We start from the raw sequence: 18142 nt of genomic DNA on the forward strand, positions 1-18142 counted from the left end.
AATACGCCAGTCACTACTCTTGATGAACTGTGGTATCGTGTTGAAGCTGCATGGGTAGCTGTATCTGTACACTCCATCCAAGCTCTGTTTGACTCAATGCCCAGGCGTATCAAGGCCTTTATTACGGCCACAGGTGGTTGTTCCGGGTACTGATTTCTGAGGATCTATGCACCCAAATTGCGTGAAAATGTAATCACATGTCAGTTGTAATGTAATATATTTGTCCAATGAATACCCGTTTACCACCTGCATTTCTTCTTGGTGTATTAATTTTAATTTCCGGTAGTGTACATATTTGCAGGTGAACGGAAACTGCAAATAAAATTTGCGTACGTTGATTTTAGAGCGCATGCGTTTATCAGGTAATAGTAATACAATATAGCAAGACTGATGCTTAGGTAGCCACACAGGTTGCAAGTGACTGAATAACTACGAGGAGGCATTTAGATGAAGCATTGAAAGTGAATATGTGTTACTTTTCGTATATGAAGTTATTTTATGCAGTAACTTCATTCTATGACAATTGTGTACTACGTGGACGTTAAAGGAGCAGCAGTTAGAAAAAAAAGGTCGTGTGTTAGATGTTACATAGCTATAGTAAAACAACGCTAAGTATACAGTTGTTAAATTTGTCCAACATTATAACTTGTGTCTGAGCAACCTGTATTTCAGGGCCCTGTTGTAGTCCTATTATATAATTATGTAATTATTCCTATACATATCCTTCGCATTGAAATTCTGTTTTCGCCTGTAGAGAAGCCACTGGAACTTAACCATTCTAAGCAAAATTACCACATTCTGAAATACTACCGACAAACCGAGGATAAAACATGGATATTTCCGTAAATGAAATACGTTAGGGTCTAATGTGATGAAGATAGCAGATGGACATATGCATAATTACAAGTAAAAGCTTGTGTGATATCTTTAATGAATTCGTTGCTGATAATGTTAATCAATAGTTATCAAACGTGTGATAGTTTTGCCACATGTTTCGAGAGTAAATTATCCCATTATTAAAAACAAGGAAACTAATCGTATATGGCAATACCAAACTTATTGAGAACCATATAAAAATATTTAATTCGTCCTTTAGCGTAGCTTATTTTAGAACTTCTATGCCACTAGGCACAGTAAAAAGTAAAATCCTAGTAGCAAACACGTTTTGTCAAACATACAACCCTTCCTAGAGTATCTCACTCTGACGTGTTATACTCTCGAGGCACGTTGTAAACTGCAGGCGCCACTTTCACTTACCAAAGGTGGAACTTCCCTGCTACGCATGTCACATCCCCCACAACGATGCTACTGGGTGTTATAAAATCTACGAACAACACACATCAAGTACTAGTAAGTTCTGAAAGCAATACCGCACCTACGTTGCCATGCATGGATACACTATATTCCAATAAGCTGGTGTTTGCTTCCCAAAGTAAGAAATTTTATGTTTAACATTGCATGTTGCTGCTGTGTTTAGTCTTGTTGGTGCCTAATGACATAGAAGCGTTAAGGTATTTTATACAACAGGACGATTTAAATAGATATCGTTTTCAGTACGTATTGTTTTCTTATTATATTGCACTTCATAATGGGATAATGTAGTCCCGAAATATGTTGTGGTAAAAACATCACACGGTTGACAACTGACGCATAAAATTCTCAACACCGATTCACGAGGCAGTTGTACGATGGCTTCACAACATACACAGTTAATGAAGTTTGTATGGCATATCTTTTCGTGGTCTCACCGCAGTAATGACTGAGTTGGAGGACTGCAAAACTGAATCCGACCGCACTACGAACCTTGTGTGATAGAGAACTCGCTGTTACTCATTTATTTCTTTTGTCTGTGTTCTGAGTGGTTTAATGTGGTCCACCACGACTTCCTCACGAGTGCGAAACTCTTGATTATACAGTGACACTTACACCCACATCCTCAATTATTTGCTGGATATATTCCAGTCTCCGTGCTCCACTATATCTTAGGTGTGGTTTCCCCAGTTTTAGAATTATCCATTATTAGTGTGTTGCTTGTGTTATACTTGCTTATGGGCACGACTTACAATCCAATATCTTCATAATCCCTGCCTTACATTGCCTTAATGCATCTAGTATCTCCTGTCGCATTAAACATTTTCCAAGGAGTGTTCCAATCCACCTCGAATATTAGATGTTAGTTCGATGTCCTCAAATACTTTCTCTCTCTCTCTCTCTCTCTCCCTCTCCCTCTCCCCCCCCCCCCCCCCTCTCTCTCTCTGAGTGGCTAAACGTCATCAGTATCATGCCTATAGCTCTACAGACTATGATACTTGCATATCTGCGCAGAAGTATTTTTTCCTTTTCTTCCTCCCCTATTTGCTCCAGATTTCAGCAAAATATGCCAGAAAAGCGAGTCGTAAGTTCCATGACATTTCGTTATTGGGAGACAAGTCACAGTGGTTAGCAATGCAGGACAAAGCGTCACTAATTGGGGAACGACTTTTGTTGTAATATCTATGACACACAAACAAAATATGAATTACAGACTTATTTTCTAACCAAGGACAATGTTAAGTCCCATAGTGCTCAGAGGCATTTGAACCATTTTAACCAAGGACAGAGACTTTACGCGCCGTGCAGGGGGTTCAGGTCTTTCAGAGAGCACCCGTTGTCACACCTATTCTGTATTGTAACATGTCACTTTTATCTTTTTTCGAAATTTTACTGCTTTCTTAAGTATTTTGTACTTTATCGGTGATGTATTTTAGCGTACCTGATAGTAAATGTTCTGAGTTTGTATGTAAATGTGAGAATAATTTTTTTTGTAATCTTGCTTGGTCATGCTTATGTTATTAAAATAGTAAGGGATAGTGAAAATGCGGAGGGAAGTTCCGTAGTGGCTGGGAGGTAAAAACGCGAATAGAGAAAAGGTGGAACTGAGCATAGAGAGCGCGCTAGTTGTAAAACAAAAACTACTTGCTTGTGGTCTGCCTCTGAGGAAGACGTACCTGCAGCAACAAGCAGGACTAGAGTGTTAATAAATGATTGCGATTCTTAGGAACGTTGAGCGTAATTACATGTTCTGAATAAATATTCCAGAGCAAAAACGAGATTTGTAGAGCGTGTAACGTGAACAGCTACTGTTTCTCAATAGTGGTCAGCATCGTCGCCACAGCATCTCAGTAATTGGCCTACCTACAGGCAATGGAATGATTTTAGAAGTCTAACACTGGAATGGACCAGTTCTTTATGATGTATTCTTAATATATGTGTGGAAGTTAAATTATTGTGTCTGGCCTATTTTATTATTTAGAGTCATATTATCTGAGTTGAATTTCCAGTTCCACTCCTTTATGTAATCCGAGACATTATTGGAGTGTAAATGCTTATTCACACAGTTATTTTAAGTGCGTTGTTATTGTGCTGATTGTTAAATGGAGCTAGTAATTTAACCAGAATACTTTAATTAATTCAAATGCTCCGTGCGCTTGTAAAAGGTAATTACATCTTTCACTTCTTTAAATATCTTTATCGAATATTTTTCACAAAAAGATTATTAAAAATAGTTTCATTAGTATAGGAATCTGAGTGTGAAAAGTGTTGAAAAAGAAAGTAATTGACTGTGCAGAAAGAAGGTAATTGACTGTACAGTTTTAGGACCTAAAATCTTATCTCATCATCAGACAAGTCTATAAACAATGAATTTTATAGCCAAATATTTTGTACAAGTGTCCCTACACTTCTAAATACCAAAAGCGTCTGTAAAAAAGTTATAAAAATTAAATAAGAGTTTAAGGGACCCACATATATTAGCAACCTTGCTCGTTGTTACTTGATAGGAAGTCTTGGATTCTGTATTAATATCTAAAATACTTTTTGGAACGTAACAGTTTGCTATAACAGAATGTAGAAAGTAACATGCAAGTTAGTATGTCCTTTATAAAGCACCCATTTATCACTGAGAATATTTTGTTACAAACCATTATAAATGTGTGGTACTGGTTTGTGTAAAAGTACGTTAAGATGGTAGAACAGAGTCAGTGAACCCATACGATTCTTTGCATGTTGCTTGTTACCAGACACAGTTTATGGCAGAACGCCTGGGCTGCGAAACTTACCACCTACTGCAGCTTAGTGAGACACATTCAGGCAGCTTCTTCACCTGCCTGTCTTCTTGTTCTGCCTAAAAACTTAAAGAGGATGCAGTATGTACAAACCATTCGACAGTGCTAAAGTCCTTGTGATTTGTGCTGTAGTTAAGTGCTAGAATTGAACTAGCGACCACATAGATTAATATCTGTACCAAATGACTATTTTCTCTGTTTAGAGACCTCGTTCCGAATCCCCGTTACTGGCTAATATTGTTCAGATACATTGCTATAAAGGAAAAGAAATTTTGTCTGACTGCATTTATTCCATTAGTCACACGTCCTCGGTCAATCCAAAAATCGTGTGAAAAGGGTAACTTTCACCAAATTTACGAAAACAACACTGTTTTAGTAAACCTCTTTAGTGTTATATTTGGCGACCATAACAGTAATTTTTACAACAGTATTAATTGAATGCTGTTGCCAGAAGTCGGTTGTATCCTGAAATAAAATTGGATAGGAATATAAATTCAGTTCCCAGTACTATCATCGCAGATCAGAAAGCGGTACCATATCCCAATGAAAGACTAAAAGTGATTATCGATGTAACCGTCATGCTTGCAGCAAATCTTAATTAAAATCCTGATTTCATCAGGGCGCCTCACATACGTGTTTGTTGTTGGTGGATACTGGCAATTTAATTGTAATAGTGTGATAGGTACTTGAATCAAAGGATTTGATATGCTAATAATATACATTTAATTTATGAATAACATATACGTAAGGGCCAAGTTGTTCCGAAAGAGAGAGCAGGTCGCCACCAGCGTAGTGCTGGACAGTATTGATTGAATTAATGTTAAAGTGGCTGCCAGAGTTAGCTGCTTAATTCATCCATGGTTTCTCCAAAATATTAAAAAAGGAAATAAACGAACCAAAAATACTGTGGAAGGGTAACTTTCAATAAATTTAGGAATACAACACTGCTCTAATAAACGTTGTTAGTGTTATATCTGGTGACAACGGCAAGACATTTTTATGACAGCCGTTGCCAGAAGTTGGTCGTATTCTGAAATGCAATTGGATACATAAATAAATTCAGTTCACAGTGCTATCGTTGCAGATCAGAAAGTGGTACCATGTCCCACCGAAACACTAGAATCGATTATTAATATTTTTTATTATTATTTTGAGCTTTTCCTCATTACAGAGGCTTCTCTTCAACATAATAATTTACTCGGAAATATATCAATATATTTATCAATATAATAATCGATTTATAATAATAATAATAATAATAATCAATAATAATCAATAATAATAATCAGTTTATCAATAGAATAATCAATATCAATATATTTATCAATAGAATTGTCGCAACTGCAGCGAACATCAATTTAAATCCTGATTTCGTCAGAGGGTCCTGACATAAGTGTTTATGTTTGGAGGACGTTGGGGATTTAATTATAATGGTGTGATAAGTGAAAGAGTTTACATTTATTAATTCATAAATAACACATTGAAAATATATTTTTTATACATTGATTTTATAACACAAACTTAAGACTAAATTATTCAGAAAGTCAAACTACAGTCGTTCTTAGCGTATTGTTGGACAATACTGGCTGAATTGACGTTGAATTTACTGTCGCACCTGGCAGTTTAATGCAATCATTGTTTCATCAAAATATTAAGGATGAACAAAGTGCAAAACATCATTATGAAGACCTCAAAGAAATAGTTTATCAGTCCAAAGGCGATACGTGAGTGGTGCTTGATTAAAGTTTTCTGCCAAATTTAACATCACAGGAAATATATAGAAATATGCAAACAGCTGCATGAAGCGCACGTTACAGTAAGAGATTACCAGAAGATTAAGCATAGGAATGTAACCATCTCTCCTCAACAGCTGAAATTTCTCTCATCACTCGATCGTATTTCTGTGCGGATAAACAGTGTCTGCAGTGAACCTGCGTGATGTCGCAATTCACTGTGCTGCAGCGAGTGACAGTGCAGGCTGACTTAGGGCGGGCTGTTGCTTCTGCAGCTGCCGGATGCACTCATCTGCTCAGATGCGATCGTGAAAAATTTATCTAAATCAAGAGAACTGTTGAATCAAACTCTGGCGATTTGGCCGAAATCCAAATCTGCCTACCAAAACCTCAGAGATGCTGGGAGTAACGCCTAGGACGAAGTCTCCACGAGTCTCCTCTGCAGAACCGCCTGTCGCTTCCCTACAGTCCTTGGTGTTCATGTTTGGCGCACTTTATTCGGCCAATCAAAGAACAAGCCTAACTGTCCCTCCAACGATGGGAACGGAATAGAGCCCGCTGTCTCGCATCAACAATTTAGACTCCAGAAAGCCAATCAGAAACGTGCTTTCGCACCTGGGAAAAGTCCGAAAGCACGTTCTCACGGCAAGCCAAACGTTCTGGTATTTATATAATTTTAAATATTTCCGGACAGTTCTTCCAGCGGCAAACTGAATTGGAAATTCTTCCAGGCGCCGCTGTGGGGCTCTATCAGAACTTAAAGGGCTGTCCGGCATCAGGACAAAAGTGTCGTAACCCTCTGGGGCAGGTTAGGAAGATGCTTCCGCCTCTCCGAATTCCGTAGATTTCTGTTCTGTATTGTGTGAAAAGGAGTTTGAGGCCTCCCGTTATGTGGAACCCTTTTGGTTGCCGGAGCCCCATACTATGGCTGGCCAGCCTGCACTCGTTTTTACGTCCACTAGAAAAGCGAACTCTGTTTCTGAATTAGCTTACTGCACCCTTGAGATCCTCCAGAGCTGTACGTTTACGTGAGCGGGAAACTACAAGACAAAGGAGACCTTGTAAACTGAGATACTGACAGTTTTCTCCAGTATTAGAACAGAGTCGAACTAATAATGTGCATTGCCGCCCCTGACCACTCATATACATCGGTCAGCCAAAACATTGCCCACCGCGACCTTTGGTCCGCAACTCGTGGTCTAGTGGCTCTGGATCACGGGGTTCCGAGTTCGACCGCCGGCCGGGTTGGGGATTTTCTCTCCCCGCGGACTGGGTGTTTGTGTTGTCCTCATCTATTCACCATTATCGTCATCATTCGTGACAATCGATTGGATTGTGTAAAAAATTGAACTGTGTAGAAACTGGGACTTTGTACGGGGGCTGATGACCACGCAGTTGAGCGCCCCATAAACCAAACATCATCACCATCACCGCGACCTCTGATGCCGCCAGGTTGTGTTGCGGGCACGTGACGCGGTAACAGAAGCATATAAGCTTAGCAGACACTAACAGTGGACCATCCTAGCGAAGATACGGGCTTCAAATGGGAAAATCCACTGAGATAAGCAACTTTGACAAAGGACACATCATTATTACGTAGAGCCGTTGAAGATAAAATGTTCACGTCCTACTGCCGAGAGCATCTGCGGAGTAAGGTATGACTGTGAAACTACTGTTGTTGTTGTTGTGGTCTTCAGTCCTGAGACTGGTTTGATGCAGCTCTCCATGCTACTCTATCCTGTGCAAGCTTCTTCATCTCCCAGTACGTACTGCAGCTTACATCCTTCTGAATCTGCTTAGTGTGTCCGCAGCTCGTAGTCGTGCGGTAGCGTTCTCGCTTCGCGCGCCCGGGTTCCCGGCTTCGATTCCCGGCGGGGTCAGGGATTTTCTCTGCCTCGTGATGATTGGGTGTCGTGTGCTGTCCTTAGGTTAGTTAGGTTTAAGTAGTTCTAAGTTCTAGGGGACTGATGACCATAGATGTTAAGTTCCATAGTGCTCAGAGCCAATCTGCTGGTGTATTCATCTCTTGGTCTCCCTCTACGATTTTTACCCTCCACTCTGCCCTCCAATACTAAATTGCTGATCCCTTGATGCCTCAGAATATGTCCTACCAACCGATCCCTTCTTCTAGTCAAGTTGTGCCACAAACTCCTCTTCTCCCCAATTATATTCAATACCTCCTCATTAGTTATGTGATCTATCCGTCTAGTCTTCAGCATTCTTCTGTAGCACCAGATTTCGAAACCTTCTATTCTCTTCTTGTCCAAACTATTTATCGTCCATGTTTCACTTCCGCACATGGCTACACTCCATGCAAATACTTTCAGAAACAACTTCCTGACACTTAAATCTATACTTGATGTTGACAAATTTCTCTTCTTCAGAAATGCTTTCCTTGCCATTGCCAGTCTACATTTTATATCGTCTCTACTTCGACCATTATCAGTTATTTTGCTCCCCAAATAGCAAAACTCCTTTACTACTTTAAGTGTCTCATTTCCTAATCTAATTCCCTCAGCATCACCCGACTTAATTCGACTACATTCCATGACCCTCATTTTGCTTTTGTTGATGTTCATATTATATCCTCGTTTCAAGACACTGTCCATTCCGTTCAACTGCTCTTCTAAGTCCTTTGCTGTCTCTGACAGAATTACAATGTCATCGGCGAACCTCAAAGTTTTTATTTCTTCTCCATGGATTTTAATACCTACTCCGAATTTTTCATTTGTTTCTTTTACTGCTTGCTCAATATACAGATTGAACAACATCAGGGAGAGGCTACAACCCTGTCTCACTCCCTTCCCAACCACTGCTTCCCTTTCATGTCCCTCGACTCTTATAACTGCCATCTGGTTTCTGTACAAATTGTAAATAGCCTTTCGCTCCCTGTATTTTACACCTGCCACCTTCAGAATTTGAAAGAGAGTATTCCAGTCAACATTGTCAAAAGCTTTCTCCAAGTCTACAAATGCTAGAAACGTAGGTTTGCCTTTTCTTAATCTAGCTTCTAAAATAAGTCGTAGGGTCAGTATTGCCTCACGTGTTCCAATATTTCTACGGAATCCAAACTGATCTTCCCCGAGGTCGGCTTCTACCACATTTTCCATTCGTCTGTAAAGAATTCGCGTTAGTATTTTGCAGCCGTGACTTATTAAACTGATAGCTCGGCAATTTTTACATCTGTCAACGCCTGCTTTCTTTGGAATTGGAATTATTATGTTCTTTTTGAAGTCTGAGGGTATGTCTCATACATTTTACTCACCAAATGGTAGAGTTTTGTCAGGACTGGCTCTCCTAAGGCTGTCAGTAGTTCTAATGGAATGTTGGCTACTTCCGGGGCCTTGTTTCAACTTAGGTCTTTCAGTGCTCTATCAAACTCTTCACGCAGTATGATATCTCCCATTTCATCTTCATCTACATCCTCTTCCATTTCTATAACATTGCCCCCAAGTACATCGCCCTTGTATAGACCCTCTATATTCTCCTTCCATCTTTCTGCTTTCCCTTCATTGCCTAGAACTGGGTTTCCATCTGAGCTCTTGATATTCATACAATTGGTTCTCCTTTCTCCAAAGGTCTCTTTAATTTTCCTGTAGGCAGTTTCTATCTTACCCCTCGTGAGATAAGCCTCTACATCCTTACATTTGTTCTCTAGCCATGCCTGTTTAGCCATTTTGCACTTCCTGCCGATCTCATTTGTACCCCTTTTTGCCTGCTTCATTTACTGCATTTTTATATTTTCTCCTTTCGTCAATTAAATTCAATATTTCTTCTGTCACCCAAGGATTTCTATTAGCCCTCGCCTTTTTACCTACTTGATCCTCTGCTGCCTTCACTACTTCATCCCTCAAAGCTACCCATTCTTCTTCTACTGCATTTCTTTCTCCCATTCTTGTCAATTGCTCCCTTATGCTCTCCCTGAAACTCTGTACAACCTCTGGTTCTTTCAGTTTATCCAGGTCCCATCTTCTTAAATTCCCACCTTTTGGCAGTTTCTTCAGTTTCAATCTGCAGTTCATAACCAATAGATTGTGGTCAGAGTCCTCATCTGCCCCTGGAAATGTCTTGCAATTTAATACCTGGTTCCTAAATCTCTGTCTTACCATTATATAATCTACCTGAAACCTTTTAGTATCTCCAGGGTTCTTCCATGTATACAACCTTCTTTCATGATTCTTGAACCAAGTGTTAGCTATGCTTAAGTTGTGCTCTGTGCAAAAGTCTATAAGATGGCTACCTCTTTCATTTCTTATCCCCAATCCATATTCACCTACTATATTTCCTTCTCTTCTTTTCCTACTGTCGAATTCCAGTCACCCATAACTATTAAATTTTCGTCTCCCTTCACTATCTGAATAATTTCTTTTATGCCATCATACATTTCTTCAATTTCTTTGTCATCTGCAGAGCTAGTAGGCATATAGACTTGTACTACTGTCGTAGGTGTGGGCTTCGTGTCTACCTTGGCCACAACAATGCGTTCACTGTGCAGTTTGTAGTAGCTTACCCGCATTCCTATTGCTTTATTCATTATTAAACCTACTCCTGCATTACCCCTGTTTGATTTTGTATTTATAACCCTGTACTCACCTGACGAAACGTCTTGTTCCTCCTGCCACCGAACTTCACTAATTCCCACTATATCCAACTATAACCTATCCATTTCCCTTTTTAAATTTTCTAACCTACCTGCCCGATTAAGGGATCTGACATTCCACGCTCCGATCCGTAGAACGCCAGTTTTCTTTCTCCTGATAACGACGTCCTACTATTAGGCGCTAAATAGTTGGACGTCTTGATAGAAAATGAGGTACGGGCCATTGTCTGCTCTGTATGTTAGAACAGGTGGTGATCTGTGGCATCTGCCGAAAGAGCACAATGCTGATGAAAGCACAAGTGTTTTGGAGCACACCGTTCATTGTGCAGTAATGAAGATTGAGCTCCGCACTAGACTACCCCTACGTGTACACATGTTGACCCAGCGACATCATCGATTACGATTGCAATTGGTACGGAACCATCGGGACTCAACCGTCGATCAATGGGATCTGATTTTCGTTACACTGGGTAGATAGTCACCTACACAAACGACGAATCGAAAGGTCAAGCGCGCCATCGACACAGGTTGGTGGGAGAATTTATCCTGCGTTTGCATGGGACCTGTCGTAGCAATCGAAGACATGCTTACAACTGCGAACCACCTGCATCAGTTCATGCTTGATGTCTTCCCCGACAGCGATGTCATCTTTCAGCAGGATAATTACTCGTGTCTGAGCCAGAACCATATTACAGTGGTCTAAGGAACATTATAGTGAACTCACGTTGATGCCTCGGCCTCAAAATTCACCTGATGTAAATCCAATGGAAAACGGCCCATTATCTGCGCGCGTTGCATGACCTGTGAGTAGAAATCAGATGCCACATACCTCCAAAAACCTATCAACAAACTGTCGGATCCCTGATACGCAGAATGAGATATGTACTTCGTTCTAAAGGCGGGCAAACAAGCTACACTCCTGGAAATTGAAATAAGAACACCGTGAATTCATTGTCCCAAGAAGGGGAAACTTTATTGACACATTCCTGGGGTCAGATACATCACATGATCACACTGACAGAACCACAGGCACATAGACACAGGTAACAGAGCATGCACAATGTCGGCACTAGTACAGTGTATATCCACCTTTCGCAGCAATGCAGGCTGCTATTCTCCCATGGAGACGATCGTAGAGATGCTGGATGTAGTCCTGTGGAACGGCTTACCATGCCATTTCCACCTGGCGCCTCAGTTGGACCAGCGTTCGTGCTGGACGTGCAGACCGCGTGAGACGACGCTTCATCCAGTCCCAAACATGCTCAATGGGGGACAGATCCGGAGATCTTGCTGGCCAGGGTAGTTGACTTACACCTTCTAGAGCACGTTGGGTGGCACGGGATACATGCGGACGTGCATTGTCCTGTTGGAACAGCAAGTTCCCTTGCCGGTCTAGGAATGGTAGAACGATGGGTTCGATGACGGTTTCGATGTACCGTGCACTATTCAGTGTCCCCTCGACGATCACCAGTGGTGTACGGCCAGTGTAGGAGATCGCTCCCCACACCATGATGCCGGGTGTAGGCCCTGTGTGCCTCGGTCGTATGCAGTCCTTATTGTGGCGCTCACCTGCACGGCGCCAAACACGCATACGACCATCATTGGCACCAAGGCAGAAGCGACTCTCATCGCTGAAGACGACACGTCTCCATTCGTCCCTCCATTCACGCCTGTCGCGACACCACTGGAGGCGGGCTGCACGATGTTGGGGCGTGAGCGGAAGACGGCCTAACGGTGTGCGGGACCGTAGCCCAGCTTCATGGAGACGGTTGCGAATGGTCCTCGCCGATACCCCAGGAGCAACAGTGTCCCTAATATGCTGGGAAGTGGCGGTGCGGTCCCCTACGGCGCTGCGTAGGATCCTACGGTCTTGGCGTGCATCCGTGCGTCGCTGCACTCCGGTCCCATGTCGACGGGCACGTGCACCTTCCGCCGACCACTGGCGACAACATCGATGTACTGTGGAGACCTCACGCCCCACGTGTTGAGCAATTGGGCGGTACGTCCACCCGGCCTCCCGCATGCCAACTATACGGCCTCGCTCAAAGTCCGTCAACTGCACATACGGTTCACGTCCACGCTGTCGCGGCATGCTACCAGTGTTAAAGACTGCGATGGAGCTCCGTATGCCACGGCAAACTGGCTGACACTGACGGCGGCGGCGCACAAATGCTGCGCAGCTAGCGCCATTCGACGGCCAACACCGCGGTTCCTGGTGTGTCCGCTGTGCCGTGCGTGTGATCATTGCTTGTACAGCCCTCTCGCAGTGTCCGGAGCAAGTATGGTGGGTCTGACACACCGGTGTCAATGTGTTCTTTTTTCCATTTCCAGGAGTGTATTAAGCAGATGGTGGTAATGTTTTGGCTCATCATTGCAGTTAAGTGCGAAAACTGTTTGACCACAGAATACAAATATAGTCTGAATCAAAAGAAGGGATGAAGGTGTTAGGCAAGATTTGTGCATATCATTATTTAAATAGGAATAAAGATCTGAAAGGGCGACCTGACACAAGCTGATGTCCTACTTCACCCCATATTTGGTCTTAAAATTGTTCATCAAGAAATATGTTGAGATGTCACCCAAAGAATTTTTCTTAATCTGGTAAGCAATAACATCGATAAAATGAAGAAATGGGGTTTTACTGAACGGAACGATAGTGAATGCGGTTATCCACTTTTAATTGTAATCAAGAAAGACAGAGGGGTTCGACTCGTGTTTGATTCAAGGACATTATATAAAAAACTGAATGCATTGATGAGATGTTATAGGCGTTTAATATTGTATATACCATATGACTGTGCTTGTCCTGGTAGGTGGCTATTGGCAAGTTCCTTCAGCTCTGGACCCATGAAAACAGCCACCATACTGAATGGTCTCTGAAGCTCTTCACACTGGAGAGTTGACTTTGAAGTTTAAAAAAATGCAAGTTTATTAAAAAGGTGATCAAGTTTCTCAGGCAAATAAGTACTATGTCTGCGATGGGCAACGACCCACAAAAGTTGGATGCCGCAAACAATTGCCCACCACCTAAAAATGAGAAACAACTCAAGGCATATGTCGGACTTTCCGGATTCTGTCACAAATTTGTGAAAGGGCGTACTTTTAATAATTCGTATACGAGCAGTCTTTTAAGAGGAATTAGAGCCTTTGTATGGATGGTGAATTTCAATGTACTTTTGAAGAACTGAAAAAAGGAATTAATAAGAAACAATATTTTGTATCAGATTTATCCTAACAATTTCGTATGAGTACCGACAGCGGTTTTTACCCTATAGGCAGCGGAATTTTCCAGATAAAACGTAAACCATGTAAACATGGTCTAGGGCTAGCGTCATTGACTAGAAATCAAATGCTACTCAGTTCCAGGTTCCAATCTCACAACTACTTAAATTTTGAATAAATATCATCAGCAATGGCAGTCGAAGACATTTGGCAAAACAACTCGCCCTCGTTCTGCCAACGGCCCTATCATAAACGGCAGAGGAGGGAACAGAATGTCAGAACACTCTCTTGTCCTTAAGGTGGGAAACTGCCCCTAAAAGAGCGGAAGAATCAGCAGGATCAGTGGCCTGATGGTGCAGAATGCAATGGAAACCGTTGCATTAAAGGCACATAGTAAGTTTCAGCAGGACATATGGCCTGTGAACGAAAAATTGTCATGATGTTCTCGCCACTGCAAAAGACTCTTGAATAGTCCCCATTTAGATCTCTGGTAGTCTCTGGGAGGGGACTGCCAACGGGATGGTGACCATGAGATAAAGGCTGAATAACCAACCAAAGGGTAATGTTCAACGAGTAGGAGGTGCTATAATATTGTAGGGAAGCTAGAAAATCTGGAAGGGGAAATGTAAATGCTTAATCTAGATATAGATTGAGGTCCCTGACGTGAAATGGAAAGAAGACAAGGATATCTCGCCTTATAAGGTACTGTCAACAGCAGACAAAAATGGTATAACAGGAGTAGGAGTCCTGATGAATAGGAAGGTAGGGTAAAGAGTGAATTGCTGTGAACAGTTCAGTGATAGGTTTGGTCCTATCAGAATCGATAGCAAATCAACACCGACAAAAATAGTACAGCTATTCATGCGGACATCGCAAACAGAAAATAAGAAGGATACAATGGTATTGAACAGGTAATTCAGTACGTAAAGGGAGACGAAAATCTAATAGTCATGGGGGATTGCAATATGGTTTTGATGGAAGTAGAGGAAGAGAGAGTGGTGGAAAAATATGGGCTTGGTACTAGGAACGAGAGAGGAGAAAGACTAGTCGAATTCTATGAGGAATTCCAATTAATAATAGCAAGTGCTCTGTTCAATAATCAACAGATGAGGGGATATGATAGGAAAAGGCCTAGAGTTACGAGAAGATTCCATTTACATTATGTCAAAGTGAGTCACAGACTTCATTATCAGATGTTCGATGGTAAGGCATTCCCAGGAGCATATGTAGACTCGGATTTCAATTTAGTAATGATGAAGAGCAGGCTGAACTTTAGGAGACTCTTCAGGAAGAATCAAAGTGCAAAGAAGTGTAATACGAAAGTACTAAGGAATGCAGAGATACGCTTGAAATTCTCTGAGTTTATGCTTGTAGGTACCGCGAGAAAGAAAAGCTTTTAGTCAGTTCATTTGAAGAGGAGTGGTTATCTCTAAAAGAGGAAAGTACAACAACGCTCACGGAAATTCCGTGATACAGAAATACAAGTTACTTAGGACCGAAATGATTAGCAAGTGAGGGAAATGACTACTTGAACAATGCGAAGAAATCGAAAAATAAATCATCACCGGAAGGACTGACTCAGCATCCAGAAAAGTTAAAATTAAATGGAAGGGTGGTAACATTAAAAATGCAACGGTAATTCCATTGTTAATTGTGCTGGAGAGAGGAGAAAGCTGGGAAGAGTAAACTGAAGAGGTTTATGACGAGGAGGAATTGTGTGATGACGTTATATAGGAAGGAAAAGGAGTTGGGATGCAACTGATAAGGGATCCGAAATTACAATCACAATTTGAAAGAGATTTGGAGGGTTTAAGATCAAATAATGCATATCCGAATTTCTAAAATCATTGAGGCAGTAACAACAAAACATTTGTTCACACTGGTGTGTATAATTTACTAGTCTCCAGTTTATCTACGGTAAAGATGCAAGCGAAATAAATAATTTAAGATTCGTGCAACTGCTAGGATTTGAAGCTGGGTCTTTTCGCTTAGAAGGCAGAAATGCTAGCCATTGTACCACCACCCTTCTCAAACGTCGCGACGAAACTTTAAGATCTATAGATCACGTAGACCTGAGGTACAAAATGTCCCCATTACATCCAACACTGGGGTGCTATTCCAATAATGCCAGTGAATCTCGACAATAGTGACGATGTAAGAAGGGGAAAACTATGTGAAGATATGAATAGAAGTTTGTGTTGGGGAGGGCATTCGACATGAGTAGTCTGTGGAGAAATGTTTGCTGTACTGATGTGCTCGTGTAATGACTAGTATTCCCATCCTGTAAACAAGAAGTCCCAGGTTGAACTTCCAGCTTCGGCACAAAACTTTCATTTATTGCTTTGGCTTCCATCGTTATCGAAGCATTTCAGATGTGGTGGTACAACCGTATTTTGAAAATTAGGTGGAGCGGTACGTTAAAGGTTTAGGAGGTTCTGCGTGGAATCAAATATGGTTCAAATGGCTCTGAGCACTATGGGACTTAACAGCTGTGGTCATCAGTCCCCTAGAACTTAGAACTACTTAAACCTAACTAACCTAAGGACACCACACACATCCATGCCCGAGGCAGGATTCGAACCTGCGACCGTAGCAGTCGCGCGGTTCCGGACTGCGCGCCTGTGCGTGGAATCAACGAGGAAAGGAATACATGGAGAACACTGAAAATAAGAAGAGACACGATGAGAGGACATGTGTTACGGCATCAGGGAATAACTAGGGGGAATTGTAGAGAGTAAAAACTACAGAGGTCGCAGAGATTGGAATACATCTAGCAAACAATTGAAACGCATGTTATAACTGCTACTGCAAGAAGAAAAGAATGGCAGACATGATGGACTCTTGCTGGGGGGGGGGGGGGGCATCAAACCAGTCAGAAGGCTGATGACTAAAACAAAAAATAAGAAAAGATAGGCCATCAGAAAAGCTGCATAAAACTACTACGTTAGTGAGCAGAACTATGATCAGCTATGAGAAAAATGATACAATATCTACAAATAAACTCTTGTTATTGTTTGGGATTCTAAGAAGTTCAGGAATTATTTTTGGGGTGATAAAGTGACTATTTATATGTATAACAAAACTCAACATTTCTGAAAAACTGTCGCCTTTTACAATGAAGATTTACCCACTGGACGTTATTGTTGTAGCAGTTCAGTTACTAGATATAATACAGTAAAGGCACATTACATTAAATGACTGATGTTTATTTGTATTGCCTGAAAATTCTACTATCTTACATACATTAAATGACGATGAGGGTACATTTCTAATGCTTTATTTGAAAGAGAAAATATTTGTGACAATATATGCACTAACAAAAAAAGACAGAGATTGGAAATTAGTCAGAGCAAATTATGACAATAAGTAATTTAATCTTCAAAAGTATTCTGGGCGAGATGCAGATAAGGAAGCGTAGAGAGGTTGTTGTCCATCTCAATTTGAAACTAAAATTATAGGTTACGCCCATTTAGCGTATGGGCATTGTGGACGAAACAAATGCTCTAAGAAAATTTGGAATGTGTTATTCCTTAGCAATACATCAAAGCAAGTGTGAGGTCGTTTAAAATCATGTGACATTTCCCACAGACTTAAGTGAGCAGACAATGTGAACAGATATCCAACGGAGAGTATAAAGCAGAAAGATGCTGTATCCATTGACATCTACAGCCAGTAGCCCAAAACATCAAAAAAATTATATCTGTATAGTGATGATACTGGACGTTTCCATGAAATGTGTTAAGCTATATCCAGTAAGGACAGCCACAGCGAAAAAGTGTTTAGTAGAATGGGTGACTTATCTTTTCAAACAACAAAAGCCAAAATTCGTCTTATCCAATAATGGGCCGCAATTTATTTCAAAAGTAACGGAAGGAGGCATGGAACATAATAGTGTGCGAATAAAACATACTCTGCATACGATTCAGCAAACAGCCCCTTCCACGCTAAATGCACGGATTTGGTAGGCTACTTGGAGTATACTACCATCGCAATCACAGGACGTGGCGCAAATGAATACCTGATTTTGAGAGCATTACGAATTCGTTGGTTCACGAATCTACTGGATTTAGTCCAGAAGAAATTTTGTCAGACGTATAGTTTAAAAGTTTGACAGAGGAAATGATTGATATCCCACACAGTAAAGAACTGAAACTGGATATAAAGAAAGAACTGTTAAGAGAAAGAATGCTTAAATGAGCAGAAGCCAGAGGCAAACGGCATGATAAAAGTCTCAAATCAGAAAATGTTAATGTTGCCGACCTTGAATTGGAAAACATATGAGTAGTCTATAATGAGTAATGGAAAGATTTTCCAATGTAACTACTAGTATAATTGACTCTTTAGTCCAAAGGATTTCTTACACTGATGTGTACCAACTGCTATACCCATACACTGGAAAACTGATATATACCTATAGCACAGTTGATTTGAAAGCACAGAAGCCTAGAACAGTATAAAAAGTTCCTACAGTGGAAAAGAACAAA

The sequence above is a fragment of the Schistocerca serialis genome, chromosome 8 (genome assembly GCF_023864345.2).
Source record: "Schistocerca serialis cubense isolate TAMUIC-IGC-003099 chromosome 8, iqSchSeri2.2, whole genome shotgun sequence".
Classification (NCBI taxonomy): Eukaryota; Metazoa; Arthropoda; class Insecta; order Orthoptera; family Acrididae; genus Schistocerca; species Schistocerca serialis.